The sequence below is a fragment of the Rhincodon typus genome, chromosome 43, assembly GCF_021869965.1.
Source record: "Rhincodon typus isolate 14 chromosome 43, sRhiTyp1.1, whole genome shotgun sequence".
Taxonomy (NCBI): domain Eukaryota; kingdom Metazoa; phylum Chordata; class Chondrichthyes; order Orectolobiformes; family Rhincodontidae; genus Rhincodon; species Rhincodon typus.
In genome coordinates, this window is record NC_063374.1 from 1,278,604 (window position 1) to 1,299,010 (window position 20,407).

The 20,407-nt window shown below is 41.5% G+C and overlaps 1 protein-coding gene across 1 annotated transcript in view; it reads left to right on the top strand.

Annotated features, from left to right (window-relative positions):
- LOC109936602 (zinc finger protein 239-like) overlaps positions 1-19,990 on the top strand; it is a 57,388-nt gene extending 37,398 nt beyond the window's left edge. Inside the window, exons 5-6 of the mRNA XM_048619709.1 lie at positions 14,837-14,907; positions 19,681-19,990. The gene's annotated coding sequence lies outside the window, so the exon portion shown is untranslated. The remainder of the gene's footprint in view (positions 1-14,836; positions 14,908-19,680) is intronic.
- The last annotated feature ends 417 nt before the right edge of the window (positions 19,991-20,407 follow it).

The window sequence follows — 20,407 nt, forward strand, 5'->3', positions numbered from 1 at the left end:
GAACAGAACCCCTAAAAATATTTTAAGAATGTAGCCTAAATCATAGCTTTTTCTTATTTCAAAGGCAAATGTAAAATATCTGTTCCAGATGAAATGAAACTGGTCAAACTACTTGACATTAAACAAAATACGATATATTTAAGCTCTGCAGTTAAAATACAATCAAAGAAAGAGGAATTTAGAATAACTGAATTCTTTCAAAAACCTAACAGAATAATAGATACAGTAACTATCACCAATGTTCCAGTACAGTCTCATCCTATCAACACACCCCATGGCAAAACAGGAAAATTCAGACACAGATTTTCACATGCAGTTCTCCAATCCATAAGGAGAACACATTAAGAGAAAATTCAGAGAGAATAGTAGCTAGGAGACATGTGCTGATGCTTCAAACTCTGTTGAGACCCCAATAGTTTCTGAATCTACTGAAAAACCAAAACCCATAAATCCTATTCAGTGTGAGCAGGCCATAGCCAATCAGGCTGTTAAAATAAAATTCCAAGGTCTCCCAAGTTGTTTACTCAAGTGTTCTCCACTAGCCAGTTCTGACCCTCTCGTTCAATCTCTATCTCAGAAGAAGCCAGATACAGAATTTTCACACTTACTAATTAAAATATTGACATTCACAACCATGTTGTTAATGTACATAACAAGCACCAAGGGTCGCACCATAGATTCCTGGGATACACCTCTGGTCAGCTCTGGCTTCCAATATCAACAACAATCTTCCACCATCACCATTTTACCTACCATTTGTAAGCTAATTTTGTAACCAGCTTGCCAACTTGCCTTGGATCCCATGAGCTCTTATCCTTTGGACCAGGCTTCCAGGTGAATTTTGTCGAAGGCTTACTTGAAGTCCATGTTACCCACGGCAACTGCATTACTCTCATCAATATACTTAGTCACCTTTTCAAAACAGTCAACTAAATTAGTCAGAGATAGTAGGAACTGCAGATGCTGGAGAATCCGAGACAACAAGGTGCAGGGCTGGATGAACACAGCAGGCCAAGCAGCATCATAGGAGCAGAGAGGCTGACGTTTTGGGCCTAGACCCTTCATCAGAAAATCTCGTTCTAATAAATCTGCGCTGACTATCATTCATCAATCCTTGCCTTTTCAAATATTGATTAATCTAGTCCTTCTGAATTTTTTTCCAATAAGTTCCTTTCCATTGAAGTCCCATTCACTGGTCTGTAATTACCTGGTCTTTCCCTGCTGGCCTTCTTGAAAAATGGAACCAGATTATTAATCTTCCAGAAACAGTTTTGGGAAACAAGCAAATGGCAGAGTAGTCAAACAGATTTTCTGCATCATTGTTTATGGTGGAAAATACTTTGAATATCCTATTAATGCTAAATATTACGAGGGAGGAATTAAATGACATTGTCATTACCATCATCACCACAAATGAAGTCATATTAGACAAACCACTTGAGATAAAGGCAGATAGATCCCCTGGCTCTGATGGTTTTCATTCTAGGTTGCTAAAAGGGATGGCTGCAGAGATAATGAATGCATTGGTTGTAATTTTTCAAAAATCGTTGAAATCTAGAGAAGGACCAGGCAAGTAGAAAACTGCTAACATAACATTTCTAATCAAAAAGGGTCGGAGAAAATAAAGGAGTCAAAAAAGGCTAATTAACCAGGCACCTGTTCTTAGAAAAGTATTAGAATCAATTATTAAGGAAGTAATTGCAGAACATTTGGAAAATCATAATTTAATCAAGCAGAGTCAGCATGGCTTCATGAAAGGAAAATTGTGTCTAACTAGTTCATTAGTGTCTTTCAATGATGTATTATCCAGAATGGTTATAGAGGGACCAGGAAATGTGCTCTATTTTGCACTTTCAGAAGATGTTCAACAAGACACCTCACAAAAGGTTGAGTCATAAGATAAGAGCCCATGGTCTTGGCGGTTGTGCACTGTCATTGGACAGAGAATTGGCTAAGGAACTGGACATAACGAGTGGAGGGAAGAGTTTATTTTTCACGTTGGTGACCTGTGAGCAGTGGGATTCCAAAGGATCAGTTGGGGATACAGCTGATTACAGTATGTATTGATGACTTTAAGGAAGGAAGTGAATGCACTGCAGCCAGATTTGCTGTTAACACAAAAAGAGCTGGAAAGGCAGCTGGCGAGAAGGATACAAACAGTTGACAAAGAGATATTGATAGGTTAAGGAAATTGTCAAAAAGTTAGCAAATGGGGTATAAAGTGGGAAAATGTGAAGTTATTTATTTGTAAGAGAGAACAAAAGAATAGGGTTTCATTTAAATGCAGAAAATACTGCGGAAAGCTGCAGCACAATGGGGATACTTGTGGACGAAACACAGAATGCTGGTATACACGTGCAGCAGGTATTCTAGAAGGCTAATGAAATGTTGGACCTTATTTCAAGGGGTTTGGAGTATAACAGTAGGAAATCTCACTGCAACTGTACAGGGTGCTGGTGAGATCACATCTGGAGTACTCTGAGTAGTTCTAGTTCCATTACTTAAGGAAATAAATCATTTAATTGGAGGCTCTTCTCCGAAAGTTCATTGCATGATCCCTGGTATAGAGGGATTGTGAGCAATGCCCAAACAGATCGGGACTCTACTCAATGTTTAGAAGAATGAGAGGTGATCTCATGGAAACATCAGCATAGATCATAGAATCCCTACAGTGTGGAAACAGGCCCTTCGGCCCAACAAGTCCACACTGACCCTCAAAGCATCCCACCCAGACCCATCCCCCTATAACCCACCTAATATACACACCCCTGAACACTACGGGCAATTTAGCATGGCCAATCCACCCAGCCGACACATCTTTGGACTGTGGGAGAAAACCAGAGCACCCGGAGGGTACCCACGCAGACACGGGGAGAATGTGCAAACTCCACACAGTCGCCCGAGGGTGGAATTGAACCTGGGTCCCTGGTGCTGTGAGGCTGCTGTGCCAACCACTGACCCACTGTGCCACCCCATGTAGGGAACATATAGGTTTCTGAAGGGCTTGACAGAGTGAATGTTTTCCCTCACAGGAGAGTCCAGGACTGGAGCCTTAAAATAAAGGGGCTCCAATTTAAGGCAGAGATGAGGAGTAAATACTTCCCGCAGAATGTTGTGTCTTTGGAACTCCTTGACATAGAGAGCTGTGGGAGCAGAATTATTTTGTGTTTAAGGCTGAGACACTTAGATTCTTGATCAGTAGGGGCATCAAACATTATGGGGAAAACAAAGGAAAGCGAAAGTGAGCAATTTCAGATTAACCATAACCTTATTTTTAGTGAATGGAACGAGATCAGCCAGGTGGACTTCATAGAGTATGAGCTTCCTGATTGGGATTGTTTACCTAGTCCAACCGGGACCCCTAGCTGACAAATATAAACAAGAGTGTCAGGGGTTCTGTTCACTCTAAGAGCCGACTCTGAATTTGTTGGCTCAGTATTATGTACTAAGAACATGTAAATGAAAGGCCACTTCATGACAGAATACCAGCCTTCCCGGAGTTATGTCAGTGGCAACAAGAGAAAAACATGCCCCTGAAGAGATTCGCTCATGACAGTTGTCATTTAGTCGGGGAAGCATTGCTGGCATCCTGTTGCTATTTGGGAAGCTTGACTTATTTGATCCTGCTATTAAAGACTGGGCCCAATAGAAAGAATGTGCTTTTTTTTTCTGGACAAATGGCATTGGGATAGACAAAAAGCAACAAGTAATTCTCCTGACAGCTTGTGGACCCTCAGCCTTTCCAGTTATTAAAAGCTGAGCTTTCCCTGAGGCAAAAGATAATGAAATCTTTCAAGATTTGACAAATGTAACTGAGGAATATGATGGCCTCAAACCTCCTCAAATTCTGAAATGCTATCAGTTTTACTTGGCATTTCGAAAACCAGAGGAATCGGGATTTTTGAAGAGGTTAAGACAACTGGCAGAGGCATGTGCTTTAGGTTTAACCCGTAAGTGAGATGCTGAGAGACCATTTGGTGTGAAGAACAAAGAACAAAGAAAATTGCAGCACAGGAACAGGCCCTTCAGCCCTCCAAGTCTGCACCGATCCAGATCCTCTATCTAAACCTGAAGAATTAATGATGTGACCATACAAAAGTGCCTACTAGCTAAAGCCTAACTGGACTTCATACAGGTACTACAACTGGCTTTGTCATTTGAAAATGCGGCAAGCGGAACTTATGAGTTACAGGATAATTCCAACGGAAGTGGATGGCCTCGCCAGGCCGATTGAGCTTGGGCAACAAGCATAGGTGAAGGCACTTGCATAGCCTCCCTCAGCACATATCCTGAACAGAGGGACTCTAGTTAAGCCCACAGCAAAACCCCAAAACAAAGGCAAGCCTTAGGCAAGCAGTTAAAATTTTCTTGAGGATCTTTACAGCCAATCCATTGTAGTTGCTGCTGGTATTCAGACTCAAACAGCAAAAGAGTCCCACTGGACCTGAACTGGCATCCAGGAGAGTGCACATCCTGGAAAATCCACCAACAAACCGGTTTGGAACTGTTAAAGTGCTTAGCAACATCCAAATCCGAACTAATCAAAATAAACGCCTGGTTAAATGGTCACCCAGTTCTAATGGAGGTTGATACCAGTATGGCTGCATCAGTGATTGCAGAACCAAAATTCACTCTGTACTCCAACACTTAAGTTTATGTAAGATGTTGGCCAGGCTGAGGACCTATACTGGGGAAATCTACAGATTAAGGGTATAATTTTGGTTCCAGTCTCAGATGAAAAGCAACTGGTTCAGTTACTATTGATTGTAGTAAAAGTCTCTGGTCCGAACTTGATAGAGCAAAATTGATTGAGAAAGATTCAACCTGATTGGCTCAACATTTTTCAATTAGAAAATGGCCGCCTGAGTGAAGTTCTAATTAAATACCCAAAAGTTATTCTGGAAGGTCTAGGGACTATCAAAGGGGCGAAGACCACCTTACATGTTAAACATTCTGCAAGGCCCACCTGCTGCCATTTACCTTACATGCAAAAGTGGAGGTGGGAATCAGGAAGCTGAATACAAGAGAATTATCAAATCCCAGTCCAGTTTTCGGAATGGGCAGTACCAGTCATAGCAATTGTGAAGTGCAGTGGGTCGGTTTACCTCTGTGGGGATTTCAACCAAATGCTAAACTGTTTTTTGCAGCTGGATAAATACCCAATCTCTCGCATAGAAGACTAATACACAAAACTGGCGGGATGGAGTAGTTGGGGGGTGGCTATCCTTTGCGAAGCTGGACATGAGCCACGCATACCTGCAACTGCGATTAGATGAGGATTCCCAGAGTATGCTACAATTAATACCCATAAGGGCTTGTACTGATATACGAGACTGCTCTTTCGGGTATCATCAGCCTGTGCCATTTTCCAGCAGATGATAGAGAACATTTTAAGAGGTTTACCCAAGGTCACCATTTATCTAGACAACATGTTACCAATCGGAAAACCAATAAAGATCATTTAGAGAACATGGACATAGTGCTTAAACATTTCTCCAAGGTCGGTATATGCCTAAGGAGGGAAAAATGTGTGTTACAGGCACCCAAATAACCTATTTGAACTCCAGAGTCAATACCTGTTGGAAGATAAAGTACGGGCAATCAAAGGTGCCCCGGCTCCCACGTTTATATTGGAGTTTATGTCTTTCCTTGGACTGGTGAACTATTATGGAAATTTCAGACATAACCTGTCCTCCATCCTGGCACTCTCACATCCGGTATTAAAAAAGGATCAGCCTCAGAAATGGCCTCCTTGCCAAGATGTACCCTTGAGGGAAGTGAAGAAGCAGTTACCGTTGTCTAAGGTGTTGGTACACAACGAACACAAGGCGATAGGGCGATGACATGCGATGCCTCCTCATTTGATATCAGTGTAATGTTAGCTCACTGGTGGCCCAATAGGGAGGAAGCCTAATATCGTATGCTTCCTGAAATTTACCTGATGCTAAACAAAAAATATGCCCAGAAAGAGAATGAAGGTTTGGCAGTCACCTTTGGTGTCAGAAAGTTCTACCAAAACCTTTACAGATGTAAATTTGCCATAATAACAGCCCACAATCTCCTGATAGGGTTACTTAAAAAGGACAGGGCCATGCCATCCATAGCTTCAGGTCAAATTCAGCAGTGTGCTTCTATTCTAGGTGCACACAATTACAAGTTGGAACACGGTCCAGGATGCCAAGTGACAAATGTGGATGCCTTGAGCCACCTCCACTAGTGGATATACCATGAGTAGTAATGTCACTAGAAGAGTTTGTTCCGGTTGTAAACTTTCTGGACACCCTTCCAGTCACCACTGACAATGTCAGACTGTGGACACAAAAAGATCCCATCCTGTAATGCAATCAACAAACATATAGAATTGGACCCCATATACAAACCCATACAGATCAAAATCGGAATGACAGTACTCACCATAACGGACCAGACAGTATTAATTCCAAGCGAAGTAGAACAACATCGCTTCATCGGAGGCCTCACTGATGATGTTACCTAGCATGATGACAAAACATCAGTACAAAAATAAGCCAGCTTGGCGAGGAAGTCAACAACCTCACCCACACCCGAGCTACAAATCTTTGCTAAAACTTTAAGCACTGATGGGTATTTCTGTTGGGTCGGCGCAGGCTTGGAGGGCTGAAGGGCCTGTTCCTGTGCTGCAATTTTCTTTGTTCTTTGTTCTTCACACCAAATGGTCTCTCAGCATCTCACTTACGGGCTAAACCTACTATACATGCATGAAATAATTTCGTAGCTTGGAACATTTGCAGCCCATGTGTGGTGGGAGAAGGGGACCGGTGGTGGCAGATGTCTGCAGAGATAGACTAAGGGGCATTTTATGGACAGATGTGATGGTATGCTTGAGAACATCAAAATAAAAGCATTGCCCAACATTGACAAAGCTTTGAAATGCTCCTCATGCTGGGCAAATAGTCCAGTTTACTGAGCAATACACTTGCCTAGTCTGCACAACTCTCCATGCTAGCTGTCATCTTGTCCCTATGGTGTCTGGGCTGATTCTTTGAGACAGATTCAGAATTTGATGTAACAAACCATTTCAACTGATCTGCCATGCTTTTATTCAATATTCTCATTCTTGTGATTTGAAGCCTTTAAGGTCTCACTCCTCCAGTTATTCCCACTCCCCTGTCTTCTTCCCATATTTCCACAACATCTTCTCAGTTAATTAATTGTCTGTTCCGATCTTTAATGTGAATCTTTCTGTCCCTCTGTATCTTTCCCTGGCTTTGGATTTTGACTCCCTAGTGTATCGAGTGCTGGCATTATGAAGCTCAGGAACAATGAAATGCTGTTGTTCACTTCCCCATGTGTCCCATGGGGTGCACCATGATGGACAGGGTGTTTTAGAAGCTTTGATGTGTGTCTTTGAAACTTGGTCTGTGCCTGTCCACTGAACGCCTGTGTTTGTCCCTCTGAGCTGATCATGCGATCCGTAACAAAAGGAAATTTTATTATAAAGAGGCAGGCATCTAAATTGCAGTTCAGGGCCGTCTGGCTGACTCCTGCTCATGAAAAGTTAGTGGAGGTGCTGGGGATGGTTTACTGCAGGTTGTGCTATGAGCTGCCTCTGACATTCAGGGAGACCTGAGGATTTGGTCACTAAATTCTGGATGGACCATGGGGAATGTAGTTACGGCATCTAGGTCTACAACATGAATAACAAATGGAGCAGAGGCTGCAGAGATGGGAAGTTCTGAAAACACAGGTGAATGTGCGTGGGGAAAGGGATCTGCCCTATCCAACCTGGGTTTTCTAAGAACTGCACTTAACCCAGGAGCAGAGTGTAAGGTGACCTGATTGAACAAGGAGCTGGTCACAAAGCAACGTGACCTCCTTCAACACGACCTGCAGCGTCACACCAGGGTGATGACTGTGCTGCCAGTGGCTGTTAAGCTCATAGTTTCATTCAGCTTCTGTGAGCCAGAAATTTCCAGGAGTAGGTGACATATCTATCGTCTCCCAGTATGTCAAAATCAATGTCACCATTCGGTAGTGGAGGGCATGTATGGTGGATAGGGTGAATACAATGGTTTCCTTGTTTCCACAGTATAGTGGGATTCATGATGATGTATGTGCTTCAACAGGTTCCCCTTGTCAATATGGAGAGGTAGAGGAACAGAAGAAACTCTCACTCCATTAATATTGGAGTGTGGCCATGTGCCGTACATCATAGTGGTGAATAACCACTGTCCTGGCATCAGCCACAGGCTCTTCATTCAGAAGCAGTCAGCCATTCCCATTGTCTTTGGGCTCCACATAGAAATAAAGGATGGCCTCTCATATAAAAACCACCCCCTTGACACATGGCTCAAAACACCCTCCCTCCACAACACACCACTGCCAACCAAACACATCGAAACATCGCGTGTGTACTGAGAGCAATGGAGCCGCTGGAATCATCAGGGAGCAGACCATCAAGGAGATGTTGCAACACTTCCAATATCTGAACGGGTCAAAGTGAACACTCCAGTACACACTGTACTACTAAGTCCCATAATCTCCCTCAATTTAAATAACATACTGCCTTTCATTCTTTATGAAAAAAAACAGATTATATGTTACGTTATATTCCACTTACCAAACTATTATCTATTGATTTTACCTGTCTATATCCATTTGCTGACTCTCCACCTTCTCTTGATAACTTAATTTCCTGATTATCTTAGTTCCGTCATCAAACATAGTTACAATACATCTGTTCCACCCATTCAAATAGTTTTCAACAGTTGATAACCCACCACTGGTCACTGTTTGACTCCACTGGTTATGCTCTGTCAAACTGATGAAGACATTTTTTTTTCCTTTATTCATTCACAGGTTGAGAGCATTACTGGCTAGGCCAGCATTTATTGCCCATCCCTAATTGCCTAGAGAGCAGTTATGAGTCAACCATATTCCTGTAGGCCTGGAGTCACAGATAGGTAAGGATAGCAGTTTCCTTCCCTAAAGGACATTAGTGAACCAGATGGGTTTTTCCTGACAATCAGCAATGGATTTACGGTCATCATTAGACTCTTAATTCCAGATATTTTATTGAACTGAAATTCCACCAGCTGCCATGGCAGGATTTGAACTTAGGTCCCCAGAACATTATCTGGGTCTCTGGATTAACAATCTAGTGATAATACCACTAGGCCATTGCCTCCCCAATTTAACCTGAATGTCTGCTTCCTTTTTGATAACTGTTTCTGCCCTTATTCCTGAGTAGCACATTCAATGGGCTCAATATCACATAAAGACATAAAAACGAGAAGCATCAGTAGGCAATTCAGACCCTACAGTCTGCTCCACCATTTAATACAATCATAACTGATGTCATTTTGGCCTCAGTTTTACTTTCCTGCCCCCTGTCCATAAAGCTTCATTTACTCAATGCCCCAGCATCCACTGCACTTTGGGGTAGTGAATTCCACAGATTCACAACCCTTTGAGAGAAGTACTTTCTCCTTACCCCTATTTTAAATCTGCTCTGTCTGATTCTAAAAATACCTGCTGTTCTTCTAAATTGCTCCACATGAGGAAATATCCACTCCATATGTATATTGTGAATCACCTTTATCATCTTACAGACCTCAATGAGATCTCCTCTCAATCTTCTAAACTCCAGACAGTATAGGACTGAGCTGCTCAATCTGTCTTCATAAGACAAACTCCTCATCTCTGGAATCCATCTAGTGAACCTCTTTTGAACTGCTTCCAATGCAATTGCATCCATCCTCAAGTCAGGACACCAAAACTCTCAAACCACAAACCAATGCTCCAGTTTCGGTCTGACTAATGCCATGCATAGTTGCAGCAACATTTCCCTACTTTTATACTCTATTCTTAAGAATTAAATGCCTTAAGCACACTTGCCTTCTTCATTACCTGCTGTCCCTGCATATGGGTATTTTTGCGTTATGCACATGGACACTCAGGTCTCTCTGCACCTAAGCACTCTGGAGTTTCTCTCTATTTAAATAATATGTTGCTTTTCTATTTCTCTGGCCAAAATGGATGACCTCATACTTATCCATGTTAAACTTCATCTGCCAAATGTTGTCCCATTCATCTAACCTATCCATATAAATTTGTAAACTTCTCACATCTTCATGGCAAACTACTTTTCACCTATTTTAGTGTCATCTGAAAATTTGGCTATCGTATTTTCAATCCCCTCATCCAAATAATATGATAGACTTAAAATAGTTGGGGCCTGAGGACAAAACTCTATGGCACCCTAAAGGTTGCCAACCAGGAAACGACACATCCATTCCATCTCTCTGCATTTTGTTGGCTCACTAATCTTCTATTCAAGCTAATAAATTACACATTTTGTGTAGCACCTTATTCAATGCCTCTGAAAGTCCAGATATATTACATCTCCAAGAGCCTCATTATCCACCTTGCTTGTCACATCTTTAAAACAAAATTCCAGCAAATAATTCAAACACGATCGATTCTTAATAAAACCACACTGACTCTGATGGATTCTGGTTTGACTATGCAAATCTCCTGTTGGAGCTGCCCATATTTGAGAGACATAAAATGGCAGACAAACTGATTAAAACAGAATTAAAAGCCTGCTCCAGCATTTAGACATAGAATTAAAAGCCTGTTCCAGCATTTAAGTGAAACAATTATACCTTTCAGAAGGGGTTATTCTGAGGCAAAAGGGAACAAAGCATGAACAACAGCTGCAAGGAGTGTTGGTAGAGACAGTCTTGATAAGAAATGCCCAGAGATAGACAGTCTGAAGATTTGTAACAAACACAGATGGACAAGTGGGACTGCGGCTCGTAGAAATCTGAAGGATGAAACAAGTTCATTAAACTACGACACGTGATTGATTACAACCTCATTATGAAAGGATGTTGTCCCATTAGGTGAAAAGAATCAGTCATAATAAGGAGAATAAATCTCAGTCCATTACACAATCAACATTACTCATCATGCATCTGTAAAAACAGCAGCTAAAGGTATTTTGCAGTAATTAGTTTTTTTAAAAAAAAACTTCATGATATTTAGAAATAAATTCTAGTTAAAGATTCTTCAGATAATCTCGGAGGTAGATTCCAACATCATTATAGATACAAGCATACAACAAGATACATTGATAACTAAAACACATTGGGGGAAAAGATTCAAACATAGATGTGAAAGTTAGTAAGCTTTTCCTGGCTTTTCCTGTAAAAAACAAATTGCTTGCAAATCATTAGCTAAAGAATGCTAACAGTAGAGGTATTTATAAAATTTTACATATAACTAACTTTATAATAGAAATTAATGTTATGAATCTTGTAGCAGTTGGTTAGAAACAGCTGATTTTATAGAACTAGGACACTGGAAAAATATAAAAGGAGTAACAAAATTTGATAGAGATAGAAAAGGAATACAATGGGCAACAGAATTCAAGCAGTCCTTAGAGATCAGCAAGTCTGGGACATGTTTGAAGGAGTACAGCCGGTAAGTTTGGAATGCGAATAGGATGCACAGAAAGATTCCAAGGCCTGGAGATTACAATGTCTGTTAAACATCATGAGATCATGGGAACCTAGGGCTGTACACAGGAGTGTCCATCACTGATTAGGTGTTTCATGGGATTGGTCCTTTGGAATAAGAGAAAGGGTGCAGTGACCATATTGAACGTGATTATTTTAAGACAAAATGTATAAAAATATTGCATTTCACTGTAAAAACCAGAGCATCATTGACCTCTCTTCCGATCTGAACTAAAGATTAAGAGACACTTAGAGAATATGAGTGGGGCAGCACAGTGGCTCAGTGGTTAGAACTGCTGCCTCACAGCACCAGGGACCTGGGTTCAATTCCACCCTTGGGTGACTGTCTGTGTGGAGTTTGCACATTCTCCCCATGTCTGCATGGGTTTCCTCCAGGTACTCCGGTTTCCTCCCACAGTGCAGGCTAGGTGAATTGGCCATGCTAAATTACCCATAGTGTTCAGGAATGTGTAGATTACAGGGGGATGGGTCTGGGTGGGATGCTCTGTGGGTCAGTGTGGACTTGTTGGCTGAAGGGCCTGCTTCCACACTATAGGGATTCTATGAAAAAGACAACTGGGTTCTAATGTCAGGGCCAGATTCAGGGGGATTTTTTGGTACCCTCCCTGCATGAACTGGAGATTGCTTGAATAAAGACTGCTGCCTGCCTCCTGAGTCTTTGTCCCTGGTCAGGGTTTGGGGAAGGCTTTACTCCAACAGATTGGTGAGCCAGCCAGGAGAATCTGCTTGAAGCTGGCATACCTTGGGCCACGACTTGGGTGAGTACGTTTATTTACCACCCTTTAAGGTAAGTGTGAGAGCTTCTGTAAGTCACGGTACAAAAAAACCTTTTTTAATTGGAGCAAGCAGGAGGAGACAGAATTACAGGTGTGGTAACAAAGGCCTGCGCTAATAAGTAAATGCAGGAGAGACAAAGGATTGTCTCAACAAAAACCCAGGGGGGATAGGGGTGCCAGCACTGGGTCAGTGCACAAGGAATGTGGATTCGCCAGGTCTACAGATAAGCACCAGTAGAGACAACAGACTGCTTCACCCATAGGCCTGTGATAACTGATAAGCACAGGAGAGACAAAGGATTGTCTCAGAACACAAAATAACTCCAGAAGAATGTCAGAAAAGGACCAGGAAAATCCTGCTGGTGTCCAGACCGATCTATTCTGCAGACTGTGTTTAAGAAAATAAAGCCTTAATTAAGGACATGAAAAGGCACAGAAAGGATTAATAATCCTTGTGGCTCTGTTTGAGCAGAATGCTGAAAAGGCTCTGAAACAAGCTAAGATAGCTGCAGTGTTCATAATTGAGAAAGAGAGAAAGGAAGACTGGCTGTCTGTGCCAGTTCACTGAAACTTGTAGAAATGTTAATTCTTTGTGGTCTGGTTTGAATGCACCTTTGTTTGTTGGTTGCTAAATGTCACGTGCGACTTGTGTATTAACAAGGTGTAGAGCTGGATGAACACAGCAGGCCAAGCAGCATCAGAGGAGCAGGAAAGCTGACTTTTTGGGCCTAGACCCTTCTTCAGAAAGGGTGTTTTATTGTGTGTTTTTGTTTCCTGGAGCTCGAGATCTGGTGATGTTTTGAAGATAAGCTTGCATTTTGGGAATCTACGGTGATTTAAAAGTGTGGTTCAAAAAGCTTGGTAAAAATTTACCATTTAGCATTGGCTCCATGATGTGTTTGGACTGAGGAAAGAATCTTGAGTAAATTTTAATTCCAGTAATTACCATGTTAGGAATTTTATTTTCAGTCCAGAAAAAGACCTCCAAATACTGTTTTAACACGAGTGAATCTTTAATTCTGGATGATAAGATTTACTCATTGTAAATATACTTTGATGTGAAAGTATGCAAGTAATAGGAAACTTGGAATTTTGGAAATACAATTCTCTTTGAACAAATTTCAGATGGTATGTTCTAAACTCTGAAAAAGCTGATAGAGGAATTAGAAAGGGCAAATCTAATAAAGGAAGTGGGCTTTTTCTTAAAGTATAACACACATTATCTTGCAGGAGGAGGAGAGACGGATGATGTAATAATGTGCAAGAGTTTACACCCCACTCCCTTTTTGAGTCCATAGCAGATCAATGCTAAATAACGCTTTCCGCTTGACAAAGAATGGATGGAGGTTATTTATTTTTCAGGATTGGAGAAGTACTGTGGAAACAGTAAAAGTATTAGGTACTAGGAATTCCAATGTATAAAAATTGTTAGTGACTTTGAGGGAATAAAACAGAACTTTGTATTTTGACAAATTTACATAGAGATATCAGGTATCTAGAATGAGTTATCAAGTAACTTATAAAAGGGACATCTCAGAGAAAGATCAAAGTGTGTTTTGTCTGAATCAAACAGAAATGTTTGACTTCTATTTTAAAATGTTATAAGGTTATGCTCCATGGACTGCAAAACTCTCCAGATCTCTGGAGTTAGATAGGTGGTATAGTTAAATTGCAAAATTGGATGATTATGAAGTAATTAAGGATGGAGAGTACTGACAGAAGAAAAACAAATTAACGAATAGGTCTCAAACATATACACTTACTTGACATAGGGATTTGTGGCTTGGAAAAGCACAAAAACATAGTTTAAATGATAAGACACTGACACATCATCGATTGAGAAACTGACCTTTAAAACAATGAAAGTAGTATTAGTGAAATGGGGCAGGAAACATAATCTGAAGATAAAACCCAATGAACATTAGAGCTGTATGGTTTCATACCATAAAACTGCAGCTAAGTAGGGTTTTGCATGTGGAAGCAGTGCCACTGTATGACACAATCATTCACAGAAATGACAAATTAAAGAAGCATATTGAAGAAGACAGATACAGATGAAGAAAGCTGGAGAAATTTTGATTCCAGTATGATGTTATTTTACTGCTACTGGGAGAAGTAATCTGTGGATTGGGAATGGGAAGATTAAAAAGAAAAAAGAGACACACACAGCTTAAGGAACCTGAATCTGGGATATATTCAATTTTAGAGCACATTATGTAAATGGATTAACAGAAAAGATAATTTAGATGATATTCTGGTAGCCTCAGTCAGGTGGCATTATCGGAAATGAAAAAACAAGTTACTTTTAAGGGGATAAGACAAGTCTTAGAACTATTTAACTATTGCAGGAACTTTGTAGAAAATTACAGTGAACTAGCTGAACTCCTGCAAGGCCTTATCAAAGGATAAGGCTAGCTTAGAGAAAATTGAATGGGGACCTGAGTAACAGACAGCCTTTGTCAAAATCAAACAGACACTGGCCTCCGCAACAACACTAGAACTCCCTGACCTGAAAAGGCTCTTTCATCTCTTTTGCAGTGAAAGTAAGGACAATCAATCTGCAGTTGTGCTGCAAAAAGACAAGCTCCGGCCTGTGGGATACTAATCAGGTAAAATGGATTCGGTCGTGATGGGACAACACTCGTGTGCTCCAGACATCCTATGTGCTACCTGGGCACTAATTACATCCTCCCTCTTTACACAACTAGGGAAGGTGATACTACACTCCCCACGTAGTGTAGTCCAGCTATTGGAATCTGGCAAATTGAGAGGTGTAACAGTTGGCGAGCCAAATGGGAAGCCTCACTGTTGCCAGGAGATAAGCACGTTGAAGTGGTTAAAGATCATAGAGAGAACCCAACAAGCTATGTGAATCAGGAAGGAGAGACACATGATTGTATCCCTCTCATAGAGCAGGAAGAAGAGAGACAGGGTCGAGTTAAGGAAGAGCTATTAGAGACGTCAGATGTGAAATGCATGTTTGTAGATGGAGCATGGAAGTATTTTGATGGTGAGACCCGGACAGGGTGGGCCATGGTTAATTTAAAAGAGGAGCTTTTAGCAAGAGAGAGGATAGAAGGATGTTGCTCCAACCAGGTAGCTGAACAAAAAGCACTTACTGCTGCCCTGCAGTTAGGGAGACGACAAAGGATTAACCTGTGCACAGGCAGTAGATGTGCCTTCAGTGTATTCCATGACTATATGATGGCATGGGCAGGTCAAAGTTATGTTGCCTTGAGTGGCAGTGTAATTCAGCAAGAGACCCTAGTCAAGGACCTAGTGGCTGCAGCAATTGAGCTAAAAGATGCAGTAGTAATTAAAACTAAAGCACACAGGTAGACTTAGACACCACAGCAGAGAGAGAATAACTATACAGACAGTGCAGCAAAAACAATGTTAGAACAGGAGGTGATAATGATATCAGCTGTGAGAGAGAGCGAGGCGTCAAAGATCATGAATGGAACATTTTAAGTTTACAAGCAGAAGCAAGTTCAGAGGAAAAAGCATTTTGCTTTAATCCATTTTGCCGCGTGAGAAGCAGATGATATTTGGAGGAAGGAAGGTAAGGTCGTCGCTCCTATGTTCTGCCAACAGGCCCTCTGCAATGTTTACCATGGACTAGCACACATAGGGAGGGATAAAATGATACAATTGATATCTAATTGCTAGTGGTGGAAAGGAATGGGAAGAGACATAGCTAAATTTTGCCAGACATGCACTGCATGTGCACAGAGCCAGGACAGGGAATTAAAATCAAAAAGAGCCATTAGGCCCATCCACAGGGACCATGGGAACACATCCAAATGGTCTTTATAGGACCACTCCCACAAAGTCAGAATAAGAAATTCTGTCTGGTCATAGTCGACCAGTTTACCAGATGGATAGAAGTTTTCTCCACAAAGGATTGTATTGCAACTTCAGTGGCAAAAGTATTGGCTGCTGAAATAATACCCAGGTGTGGGTGGTTCCCCTACAACTAGACTCAGACCAAGAGACACAATTCACATGCAAGTGCCTGAAGGAAGCATGTAAACTCTTGTGAATAACACAAAAGTATCATATCCCCTCCCATCACAGAGCTCGGGTATGTTAGACAGAATGAACAGATTGCTGAAAAATGCTCTGATCACGGCAATGGCAGGAGCAGGAGTTAAATGGATCCTATCCCTACCAGCCATTCTGATGGCCCAGAGGGTAACTCCCTTGAGGGTCACTGGACTAACACCCTTCTGGCTCATGAGGGGTCGAGCAATGACACTCCCCCAAGACCTAATCACAGGGGGAGCAGAACTGACTAGCAGCAAGGGACAAGTCTGGGATTTCATGAAATCCCTCTGTAAGCATGTACACATACTTCACGGACAGGAAAGAGACCAGCAGCTTGTCAAGGACTGGGAGTCTGAGGGATGCCCATGACAAACAGAAATTCCAACCCAGGATCAAAACTCTTGATGAAAATAATCCCAAGCAAGCGAGCCTTGATGGGGCAGCCCTCATGAGGTGATATTAACAGGTAACAGGAGCGCACTTGTTAATGAAAATGAATTGGTAAAAGGAGGCATCCTACCCAAGAAGAAGGCGGGACTTCGTCTCCACAAAGACTGTGCCGTGGTCGCTCTTACCAGTACAGTCATGGACAGATGCATCTGCAACTGGCAGATTGGTAAGGATGAAGTCAAGTGTGTTTTTTCCTCTAGTTGGTTCCCTTACCACCCACTGCAGACCCAATCTAGCAACTATGTCCTTTAGGACCCGACCAGCTTGATCATTACTACTTCTGCCAAGCCGCTGTTGCTGGTGGACATTGAAATCTCCCGGCCAGAGTATGTTTTGTGCCCTCGCCATCCTCAGTGCATCCTCCAAGTGTTGCTCAACATGGAGTAGTACGGATTTATCACCTGAGGAGGTGCGGTACGTGGTAATCAGCAGGACATTTCCTTACCCATGTTTGACCTGAAGCCATGAGACTTCATGGGGTCCAGAGTCAATGTTGAGGACACCAAGGACAACTCCCTCCCAAATGTATACCACTGTATTGCCACCTATGCTGGGTCTGCCCTGCCGGTTGGACAGGACATATCCAGGGGCCATGATAGTGGTGTCTGGGACATTGTCTGTCAGGTATGATTTCAGAGAATGACTATGTCAGGGTGTTGCCTGACTAGTCTGTCAGACAGCAATCCCAATATTGGCACTAGCTCCCAGATATTTGTAAGAAGGACTTTGCAGGGTTGATAGGGCTGTTTCCGCCATTGTCTTTTCCGGTGCCTAGGTTGATGCCAGGTGATCCGTCCGGTTTCATTTCTTTGACACTTTGTAGCAGTTGGTGCAATTGAATGGCTTGCTAGGCTATTTCAAATGTCAATTGAGAGTCAACCACTTTGCTGTTGGTCTGGAGTCACATACAGGCCAGACCAGGTAAGGATGCCAGATTTCCTTCCCTGAAGGACGTTAGTGAACCTGTAATAGTTATTCTCAGAAATCATACCTGACAGACAATGTCCCAGACACCACCATCACTGCCTCTGTATATGTTCTGTCCTATTGGCAGGGCAGACCCAGCAGAAGTGGCAACACAGTGGTATACATTCTGGATGGATTTTTCCAAAAACCGACAATGGTTTCATGATCATCAATAGATTCTTATTTCCAGATTTTTTTTATTGAACTCAAATTCCACTATGTGGGACCCCAGAACATTAGCTGAGTTTCTCCATTGCCTTCCCATGGATTCCTCCATTATCTGTGTGATTGACTTCTGTTCTTGATTCCTTCAGATTTTCTATGTAAAAATAAGATCATCTTTCATTCTTGTAAAGTCCAATGGGTATTGGATCAACCTGATCACGCACCTTCATTGCAGGATTCAGTTAAAGGAACCATCTCTGAGCTGCTTCCAATGCAACAATATACTTTCTTCATCGAGGAGACTAATGTGATCTCACTAAGATCCTGTACAGCAGCAGCAACACTTTGCCAGCCTGCTGTAAAGTTTCCACCCAGGTTAGAGCAGTCTGAGCTGTCTGGAGGAATGCACAGCATTGAACGATCATTGTCCTTTTCTACTCCACCAGCATAAAGGGAGATCTGGTGAAAATGTCATAATGACGCTTGAGAAGAACAGATAAAATGTGAGATAGGCTTTGCCAAATATCTTGCCTGAATCTACCATTAATTTCTCCAGGTTCCACAGAATCTGGTAAGGTGGAGCTTAGAAACAACAAGGAGAAGCAAACATTAGTGGGGATTGATATATTAAAGTCAATATTGCATAAAATGTTAGGCAGGTTATAAAACAGGAAATTAGATATACAGGTTTGTGGGTACCGCAGTAATAAGGGAGGAATTCAAATTGCATCTTAACTGTGTCAACCTCAGTGACTGCGAATGTTGGGAAAATAGATTTTGTGCACGTGTATGAGGTAGTTTGCTTTAACAGTATGTTGAGCACTAAGCTAGAAATCAGGCTATTTTGGATTTGGTGTTGTGTGATCAGAAGTGCTAATTGAAAACCCAGCAGAAGTGCTAATTGAAAACCTAGCTGTAAAGGAACTTTTGGGAGTAATTACCATAATATAATGAATTTTACATGATTTCTAAATACAAAACAGTTTTATTGAAAGAAATTGCTGTTATATACCTGAGTCATGTAACCCATGAGGGTATGAAGGACAAGCTGGCTTCAGTGAATTGGAAATGTACACAAAGAAGATTTCATGGAAGACAGGCAAGATTTGTTGTTTATTGAAGCACTGTAATGTGTACAATATACACATATCCCTCCAAAGTGCAAACAACAAATGGGAAAGGTGACTCAACAATTATTAACAAAAGAAGTTAAAGATTGTATTAGATCAAAGGAATTGGCTCAGAAAAATGCCAGATGTTGTAGTAAGTCATGGATTTAGAGAAATTTAGGACCCAGCAAAGGAGGACCAATAAACGGATAAGAAAATCAAAAAGAGAAAAAGAACGCAAACTAACCAGAAACATAAAGACTGCTGAAAATCTTCTATATCAATGTTTGAAAGGAAAAAATGAAAGCTAGGTCAAATGTAGAGCAATGAATATGCAGACAGGATAATTTATTGTAGAGAACTGAGAAATTACACAAAAACTAAACAGTTATCTTGTGTTTATCTTCATGGAGTAAGATCCAGAAAATCTCCCAGAAATACCAAGTGACCATGAGGCTTATGTAACTAAAGACTAAAATCATTCATGTCAATGACGAAGTAGTATTTGAAAACATAGCTGGATTGAGCATTGATAAGTCTGACGGACCAGATGTACTTCATTACCAGAATTTTGGAGGAAGCAGCAGCAGACATATTGAGTGCATTGGTGATCACTGTGTCATTTTTTGTGTACATTTTGCAAAGGCGGGAATCCATTCTGGATAACTGGAAGGTTATAAACGTAATCCGATGATCAAAGAAGGGAAGAAGGGGGAGAGTGATGACTACAGACCAGGTAACTTATCTTTGCAGAAGGGAATCTGTTGGAATTAATTATAAAGTATGTGATATTGGATATTTAGAAATTAATAGCAAAATTGAAGAAAATGATAACACATTTATGAAAGGAAAATCATAACTGACAAACTTATTTTTGGGATTATTTGAAGATGTTTTTGTAGACATAAATAATGGAGAACCAGTGAATGTGGTATAGTAGGATACTAGATCATAGAATCCCTACAGTGTGGAAACAGGCCCTTCAGCCCAACAAGTCCACACTGACCATTGGAACATCCCACCCTGACCCATTCCCTGTATAACCCACCTAATCTACACATCCCTGAACACTACAGGCAATTTAGCATGGCCAATCCACCTAGCCTGCACATCTTTGGGCTGTGGGAGGAAACTGGAACACCTGGAGGAAACCCACGCAGACAATGTGCAAACTCCACATCGACAGTCACCCAAGAGTGGAATTGAACCTGGGTCCCTGGTGCTGTCAGGCTGCAGTACTAACCACTGACCCACCGTGCCGCCCTAACTAGGTGGATACTCAGGTGGATTTTTTTAAAGAACTCACACAGTGAGTTAGTGAACAAAATTAAAGTGGAAGATATTGGGGGGAACATATGCAAATGAAAGGTAA